Below are 9038 nucleotides of genomic sequence, written 5' to 3' on the forward strand. Positions count from 1 at the left end.
TAGCCTGATTTCATCAGATCTTGGAAGCTAAGCAGCAGTAGCGTAATGCCCAGGGGGCAGGGAGGCAACTTGCCCCAGGCATGCACAGATGCGGGGGTGTGGTGTGGGTGGGGCGTGACGGGAGTGTTCTGACATGTGGTGGAGGTAGGTGAGGGCAGGGCAGGGCACATGCCCCGGGAGCAGTTCCCCCTCACTATGGCTCTGCTAGACAGAGTTGGTCTTAGTTAGTACTTGGAAGGGAGAGCCAGCAAGGTGTAGTGGTTAAGAGTAGTGGACTCTAATCTAGAGAACTGCTTTTGATTCTCAGCTCCTCCACATGAGCTGTGAACTCTTATCCGGAGAACTGGGTTCGACTCCACACCATTTGCTGAAAGTTTCCCATGGAGGTTGCCTCTTCTAGCAGCTCAAAGCTCTTCAAAGCAGCCATTTTCTCCTGGGGACCTGATCTCTTGTTGACAGGAGAGCAGTCATAATTTTGAGAAATCTCCATGCCACACTAGTAGAATGGCAACACAACTGCAGTTTCCACACAGCCAAGGGAGAGACCCTGCATTGGCATTAATCATGCCGATGCAGGCTATGGGGCCGTTCGCACAAATGGCCCCATGGGATGCGCAGCTGTGGGAGCAAGCTCTGTACAGCTGCGTATTCCCCTCCCCAGCCCCAAATGCCTCGTTACCTTCTGCTGGCAGCCACGTTGCTCTATCGTCGCTCTGAGGAAGGAAGGGGACACGCCCCCATGGCCACAGTGATGGCTGAAGCACCGGAGACCTTTGGGTGTGTCCCCTTCCCTCCTCAGAGCGATGATAGAGCGACGCAGCTGCCAGCAGAAGGTAATGAAACATTCGGGGCCGGGGAGGGGAGGGGAAAACGCCGGCTTCCACCCACTGCCATTCGTATGGCAGCGGATGGAAGCCAGCGTTTGCAGGAAAACTCGCTCCCCAAGCAAGTTTTGAATACACCGTTTTGGCGGGCACAGAGCACTGCTGCATCGATTTGGCAGCGGCGCCTGTGCGAAGGGTCCCCGCCAAAACGGTGTTTTACCGGGCTGAAGCCATTGCTTTCAGCCCGTGCAGAAACCGCCAACATTGGAAATGAGGGCAAATCACTATACAGTGACTATCAAATACATACTGCTGTTAAAAAATACACGTGTATTAAATAGTGTGCAATCTCTGTTACATAAATGCAAAAAAACTGCACATGTTATGCACAGCGGCATCTGGGGCTAGGTCACTCTAACCCTGTTGAATGACAACAGCCACTTTTTTCCATTCAGGCATTTTTCTTCCAAAAGGGAAGACTATAAAACACCCACAATTCTTGCCACACTGTGTTCTCTGACAGTTTTCTCACCAGTCTTTGCAAAGGACCCGCCAGAAAAGTTGGTTTCTGTGGGATTGTAGAATGTTTTCTCTGGGTCTGATTACTTATTCCGTTCAGGTCAGATCCTCAGTTCCCTCAGGCATTCATTTAATCAACCCCCTCCCCCCTCTCTCTCCCCCACCCAGCCTATACAGATTGCAAAAAATGAATGCTGAACGCAACACAGAGGCCAAAATTATGAAGGTACCAAAGTCAGCAAATTCACACTGCAGATCTTGATAAGAGCCTCTTTGCAATCTACTCAGAGTATATCAGAAGCCCGACATTAATGCAGCACACTGTGCAAGATTGTAAAGGGGAACTGTGTGCTTGGGGCATGGCAGAGGCTAGGACAAGGAGTAATGGATTTAAAGTCCAGGAAAGGAAATTCCACCTAAACATTAGGAAGAACTTCCTGATGGTAAAAGCTGTTCGACAGTGCAGTGCACTGCCTCAGGTTGTGATGGAGTCTCCTTTTGGGGGGGGGTAAACAGAGGCTGGATAGTCATATGTCAGGAGTGCTTTGATTGTGTGTTCCTGAATGTCAGGGGTTGGTTTTGATGGCCCTTTTGAATCATAGAATCAGTGGTGGAATTCAGCCGGTTCGCACTGGTTCGGTAGAACCGGTACCTAATTTTTTGTGGGGTTTAGTGAACCGGTTGTTAGGGCCACCCGGGAGGGGGAGCGAGGGGGCTTTCAGAGTCCTGGAGAAGCCTTGCCACCTGGCTGCTCTGAGGAGATAAAAGCCTTGTCACCCCCTCTCCCAGGGAAGGGGGAGCAAGGGGACTTTCAGAGCAGTGGCAGCAAGGCCCCGTTGCCCCCCTCCACTCCTACAAGAAGTTCCTCCACAGCAGGTAAGTGGGCAGGGGAGGGGCAGCCGAAGAGGTGGCAAACCGGCTATTAAATTATTAGAATCCCACCACTTCATAGAATCATGGCCCTTTCTGCACAGCGGAAAGGACCCCTGCACTAGCAGGAATTCTGCCAGTGGAGGGGTGGGGGCCGTTCGCACGGGAGCATGCGAGCAGCCCCCATGGAGGCCGGTGCGGGAGCCTCTTCCCCGTCCCACCCTCACCTCGTCGTCCTGCATCACTCTGTTGGACTCCTAAGACCCGCCCATGCTGCCCTCCGACCTCCAAGGGTTGGAGGACAGTGAGGGAGGGTCTCAGCAGTCCAGTAGAGCGATGCAGGATGACGAAGTGAGTGGGGGGGACGGGGAAAACAGCTTGTTCCCGGCAGTGCCTTCGCACCGCGCCGGCAGGAACATGATGTTTTCCAAAAACCTCCCTCCAGGAGGGAGGTTTTTGGAGGCAGCCTGACGCCACTCTGGGGGAGGTGGAGGGGAGCCAGGTCGGTGCTGCTGCGTTTCAGCAGCGCCGCCTGTGCGAACGGCTCCCTGGGGACAGTGTTTTAACCGTCCCCAGGGTGCCGTATTTGGCCCATGCGGAAAGGGCCATAGAGTTGGGTGAGTCCCTGAGGGTCATCAAGTCCAACCCCCTGCAATGCAAGGAACACATAATCAAAGCCGTGAAGATCACAGCGTTCCTTGATGATCCCCTCCCCTCCATCCAAGGTTCCATACTCCAAAGCGCATCGGCCTCTCCTGAGGATCATTAAGCAACACAAAGATCTCAGGAAGGTCATCTGTTGACTTTGCAAAACAGAATGGCACGGCTTATTTATAGCCCCAAGGTCTTCTCCCCCATCTTGTCTTCTAGCCAAAACGCTCACCTCGACCAGAATCCCCGACCAACTTTGTTCTTGTTTTACTTCAGCCCCCGGGCTCTCCACGCAACCCAGCCAATTTGGCAGCCATCCAGTCCACAGCCGTTCTCCACTTGGAAGAAGAATAGGAATTAAGACGAGATTTATATATTCGCATCCTCCAGAGTTTGAGAACTTTAAAAAAGAGCTAAGAACTTGGTACCACCGATGAGATTTGGGGAGGGCGTGGGGAGAGATGGGATTGTAAGGGTGGGGGGAACAAACGACCAAGAATATGTATCTTGGGGGGGTGGGGGTGGAAATAAGGAAGTGAGGAACAGAAAACGAGTTGTTCTTTCAGAGTTGCAGTAATTATAAAGGCAGATTGTCAATAGCAATTTCCAGCTTACGCGGCTCTTCCATTGTGCTGTGTGCAAATAAGGGAAATCGGTTTCCCTCAGAGGAGGGGAGGCAGCATTGATTCAAAGGGGAGGGAGGAGGAAGAAAACTTCGGGGGGGGGAAGCAAGAGAAGAGCAGGCAAACCTTAGCAAAAACTCCAGCCTTCGCTGACTGGATCTGCCCTGACCAATTCCTCCCTGGGCAATCTGTGGTAACCACCCTGTGGTCGGAAGCACTGTGTGGCGTCGTTTTTCAAATCAGGAATGCCTTTGGGAATTTCTCAACCTTGCCCCTTTGACTGGAAAATTCTCATTTTAAGAAAAAAATTGAGTCTCCTTTGCCCTGCTTCCACTTTCCTGCCTTTTTCAATTTTCTGAACTTTTTTTCCCAGTTGCTGGGCAGTGGTGGGATCCAAAAATTTTAGTAACAGGTTCCCATGGTGGTGGGATTCAAACAGTGGTGTAACGCCAATGGGGCTGGGCGGGGCATGATAGGGCATGGCGGGGCATTCTGGGGGCGGGGCATTGCTGGGTGGAGCTGTGGCAAGGATGCAGCCACTGCGCCGGTCCTTGGGCAGGAAACGAATGCACACAGGCGCAGGCCGCCATGCACGCTGGTGTACCTCCTGCTAGACTGCTTCCAGTTCTGTGCGCTACTGCTGAGGAGCAGAGGAGGGGCGTAACTAAGGCAAAAATCACGTGGCAAAATCACCAATCACTCTGTTGGACTCCTAAGACCCGCCCACGCTGCCACCCGCCCAATTAGTAACCCCCTCTCGGCACACACAAATAATTAGTAACCTACTCTCGGGAACCTGTGAGAACCTACTGGATCCCACCTCTGTTGCTGGCCATAAAGAATATCAGTGTGAAACATAATAAGGATGTCAAATGCATAATACCTTTTTGGTGCACATGTTTTTTAAAAAAAAATATTAAAAATGATTATTATTAGCAAGAGAACCAGGTTTGAATCCCCGCTCCTCCATGTGAAGCCTACTGGGTGATCTGAGGGTGGTCACAGTTCTCTCTGAACTCTCTCAGCCCCACCTACCTCACATGGTAGCGGGGAGAGGAAAAGGATGAGTTTGCAAACAACTTTGAGACTTCTTGCAGTTGGAAAAAAGTGGGGTTTAAATCTAAACTACTTCTTCTTCTTCTTCTTCTTCTTCTTTGAAAGTGATAGGGATAGGTTGAGCTTTTGTGAAGCATCAGTTTTGGCTGGCCCCTGGAGATCTGATTGGCTGCGAAGATGTTTTTAAAAAATTTGTTAGCAGTAGCAACCACCACAGCACAAAGATCTTCACTTTGGGAATGAAGAGAAGCTACGTTCAAGCAGGAAAACACTTCTGTAAACAGTTGGTTCATTTACAAAGACTGAAATGTTGACAAGTTACTATTAGAGATCTGCATGGCCTCATGACCTGAAATGTTGGGTTTGGTTCCGCCTCCTGCAGCAACCATTTTGTGGTTTCACCCACCACCCTGTTTCAGAATTCCAAATTGGCTGGCAGGTTAAAAAAAAACGGTTAGGAACCTCTGGCATCAAGGCATGTAATATACAGATAAGTATCATTAAACTGCATTGGGAGGGAAAAGAGCACTTACCCAGGACAACAGGAAAAAATGGAAATTAAAAGAGTGATGCCCTCATTTGTACCCTCATTGACCATCACTTGCCACACTAGTAACCATGTCCTTCCCAGTAAGGGCATTGCATAAGAACATAAGAACATGCCTGCTGGATCAGACCAGAGTCCATCTAGTCCAGCACTCTGCTACTCGCAGTGGCCCAGCAGCTGCCTTTGGGAGCTCATGTGCAGGATGTGAAAGCAATGGCCTTCTGCTGCTGCTGCTCTCGAGCACGTGGTCTGTTAAAGCATTTGCAATCTGAGATCGAGGATCAAGATTGGTAGCCAGAGATCGACTTCTCCTCCATAAATCTGTCCAAGCCCTTTTTAAAGCTATCCAGGTTAGTGGCCATCACCACATCCTGTGGCAGCATATTCCAAACACCAATCACAAATTGTGTGAAGAAGTGTTTCCTTTTATTAGTCCTAATTCTTCCCCCCAGCATTTTCAATATATGCCTCCTGGTTCTGGTATTGTGAGAAAAAGAGAAAAATTTCTCTCTGTCAACATTTTCTACTCCATGCATAATTTTATAGACTTCAATCATATCCCCCCTCAGACGTCTCCTCTCCAAACTAAAGAGTCCCAAACACTGCAGCCTCTCCTCATAAGGAAGGTGCTCCAGTCCCTCAATCATCCTTGTTGCCCTTCTCTGCACTTTTTCTATCTCCTCGATATCCTTTTTGAGATGTGGTGACCAGAACACAGTACTCCAAGTGCGGTCACCCCACTGCTTTATATAAGGGCCTGACAATCCTTGCAGTTTTACTATCAACTCCTTTCCTAGTTATCCCCAGCATAGAGCTCCCAAAGGCACCTGGTGGGCCACTGCGAGTAGCAGAGTGCTGGACTAGATGGACTCTGGTCTGATCCAGCAGGCTAGTTCTTATGTTCTTATGTTCTTAGAGTTTGCCTTTTTCACAGCTGCCATGCATTGAGTTGACATTCCCATGGAACTATCAACTAAGATGCCCAAATCCTTTTCCTGGTCTGTGACTGATAGCACTGACCCTTGTAGCGGGTATGTGAAAAGGCATAGCCTTTTTCCAATGCAGCAATCGTCAAGCAAATCACTACACAAACCACTGTTGACCTGAAGCTGCACACAAATCAACCAGGATGGCGGGGGGGGGGGTTGTGGCTCAGTGGTAGAGCATCTGCTTGACCTGCAGAAGGTCTCAAGTTCTGTTCCCAGCATCTCCAACTCAAAGGACCAGGTAGCAGGTGACATAAGGCCTCTATTCGAGACCCTGGAAAGTGCCAGCCAGCCTGAGTACATAAAACAGACCTTGATGAACCTTGATCCGATTCAGTAGAAGGCAGTTCTGTGTGTTCCTGTATTCTTGTGTTCACCTCCATGCACGGTCTATGAACTTCTAGAGCAGTGGTGGCGAACCTATGGCACGGGTGCCAGAGGTGGCACTCAGAGCCCTCTCTCTGGGCATACACAGAATGCCCCCCCCCTCCACATATCTAGGCTGGCCTGTACAGCTGGGCTTGATTATTAGCATTAAACCTAAGACCTAGTTTTGGGGAAGCAGTGTAGGTAACCCTGTTAAGCGCTGTTCAACCCCACTGATTTTCATGTGCAGAACAAAAGCATGATCCTTTACCTGGGAGTAAGCTCGGTTACTGGCAATGGGGCTTGCTTCTGAGTAAACCCTCCTAGGGTCGTGATTCACCCATTGGAAGAGTTGCATGGTTGCTTCAAAGCAAAGCCACCAACTACCACCAAGCTTGCTCCCGAGTAATGCACGCCTCGGAGCCAACTGTTTTTTCTAAGATACAAGGCATCAGTATTCAGGGACATTTGTGGTGTTGTAAGCAGGCTTTGCGATGGTGGGTTTTGCGATTTTGCAATTTGGGCACTCGATTTAAAAGGTTAAAGCCATCACTGTTCTAGAGGTATTTTGCAGGCCACAGTTGGTAAGAGAACATTGGACTCCCAAGTCATCTCCAGCCATTTCTGATAGGATTTAATCCAGCCCCCCTGAAAACTTTGCATTCCCAACTACAGGAGTTATTTGCACAGATGATCGAAATGGCTTTGCTCAAATTGGAAGTGAATCGAGTTCTTCTTTGAATCCCCTTTTACTCCCCCACTGTCGTTAACCTAGACTCTTCTCTCCCCCCCTGCCCACTTTCATGGTTTGAACTTCAAGTCACCTCTACAAAAAGACAAAATCAGCTGTTACATAAATGGATTTTATTAATGGAGATACTTACCCAAATCTGGAAAGGAAAGGATTTCTCATATAACAGCCCATGAATATTTAACAGAGGCCCTTAGCAGTTATACATTCATGTATATAGCCATATACTACTTTATCCAGCTAGGTTTCTGGCGAGCGGAAGAGAAAAGGACCTAATTAACACTCAGTAATCTCCATTGGTTTAGAAATGCAAAAGACAATCTAAATAATTCCTGAGATTGCTTAGCTCCTAAGTACCAAACAGGGAAAACTTAAACCAAAATAAAATAGGCATATATGTTATTAATAGACATTCCTCAAGTTTGTTTTCAAATGGATTGCGGTGGCTGTAGTCTAGGTGGCATGCCGCAGACGATTCTTGCATATTTCCTTGCTGGATCAAGTCAAGGTTCACTTAAGTTGTCCTCAAATGTCATTGGATATTGCCTTGTAGCAATCGTTCACCTCCTGCGCCAATTTGTACATCCCAGAGAATCCAATGACATGGGTGTTGTGTGGTTTCCGGGCTCTATGGCCGTGTTCTAGTAGCATTTTCTCCTGACGTCTTGCCTGCATCTGTGGCTGGCATCTTCAGAGGATCTGATGGTAGGAAAGCAAGTGGAGCAGAGGTGGGATCCAGCAGGTTCTCACAGGTTCCCGAGAGTAGGTTACTAATTATTTGTGTGTGCCGCGAGGGGGTTACTAATTGGTGATTTTGCCACGTGATTTTTGCCTTAGTTAGGCCCCTCCTCAGCAGTAGTGCGCAGAACTTGAAGCAGTCTAGCAGGAGGTGCACCGGTGTGCGTGGCAGCCTGCGCCTGCGTGCATTTGTTTCCCGCCCAAGGACCAGCACAGCGGCTGCATCCTTGCCACAGCCCCACCCCCAGAATCCCCAGCCACGGCCCGGTCGTGCCCAGCCCAGCCCCATTGGCACTACCCTACATTTGAATCCCACCACCATGGGAACCTGTTACTAAAATTTTTGGAACCCACCACTGAAGTGGAGTATATATGGAATATATACCTGTGGAATATCCAGGGTGGGAGAAATAACCATTTGTCTGTTAACAAGTATAAAGGGTGCAATTGGCAAGCTTGATTTGTATGTGTTCAGTGGGATCCACCCATTTTACTACCATCAGCTCCTCTGAAGATGCCAGCCACAGATGCAGGCGAAACATCAGGAGAAAATTCGACTGGAACACGGCCATACAGCCTGGAAACCACACAACACCCAAGTGATTCTGGCCCAAAAGCCTTTGACAATATACATCTACTGACAGTCAGGGTGGTGTAGTGGATAAGAGTGGTAGACTCTAATCTGGAGAACTGGGTTTGATTCCCTGCTCCTCCAACTGAACGGCGGACTCTTATCTGGTGAACTGGATTTGTTTCCCTTCCTCTGCACATAAAGCCTGGTTGGTAACCTTGGGCTGGTCACTGTTCTTCAGAACTCCCACCTACCTCACAAAGTGGGGGCAGTGCAGGAGGTTCACTGACAAGATTCGGGAATATGGGTATTTGCAAGTGCAGTGTAGGTCTAGAGAAAGGAGTGTTTTCTCAAGGCTGCACTGTTGCCGCCCAAGGATGGGACCACCCCTTCTTGGAGCCCCTTGACCCAATACCCCCACCACACTCATGGCCCAATACCCCCACCACACTCAAGGCCCAATACCCCCACCACACTCAAGGCCCAATACCCCCACCACACTCATGGCCCAATACCCCCACCACACTCAAGGCCCA

The sequence above is a fragment of the Sphaerodactylus townsendi genome, linkage group LG07 (genome assembly GCF_021028975.2).
Source record: "Sphaerodactylus townsendi isolate TG3544 linkage group LG07, MPM_Stown_v2.3, whole genome shotgun sequence".
Taxonomy (NCBI): domain Eukaryota; kingdom Metazoa; phylum Chordata; class Lepidosauria; order Squamata; family Sphaerodactylidae; genus Sphaerodactylus; species Sphaerodactylus townsendi.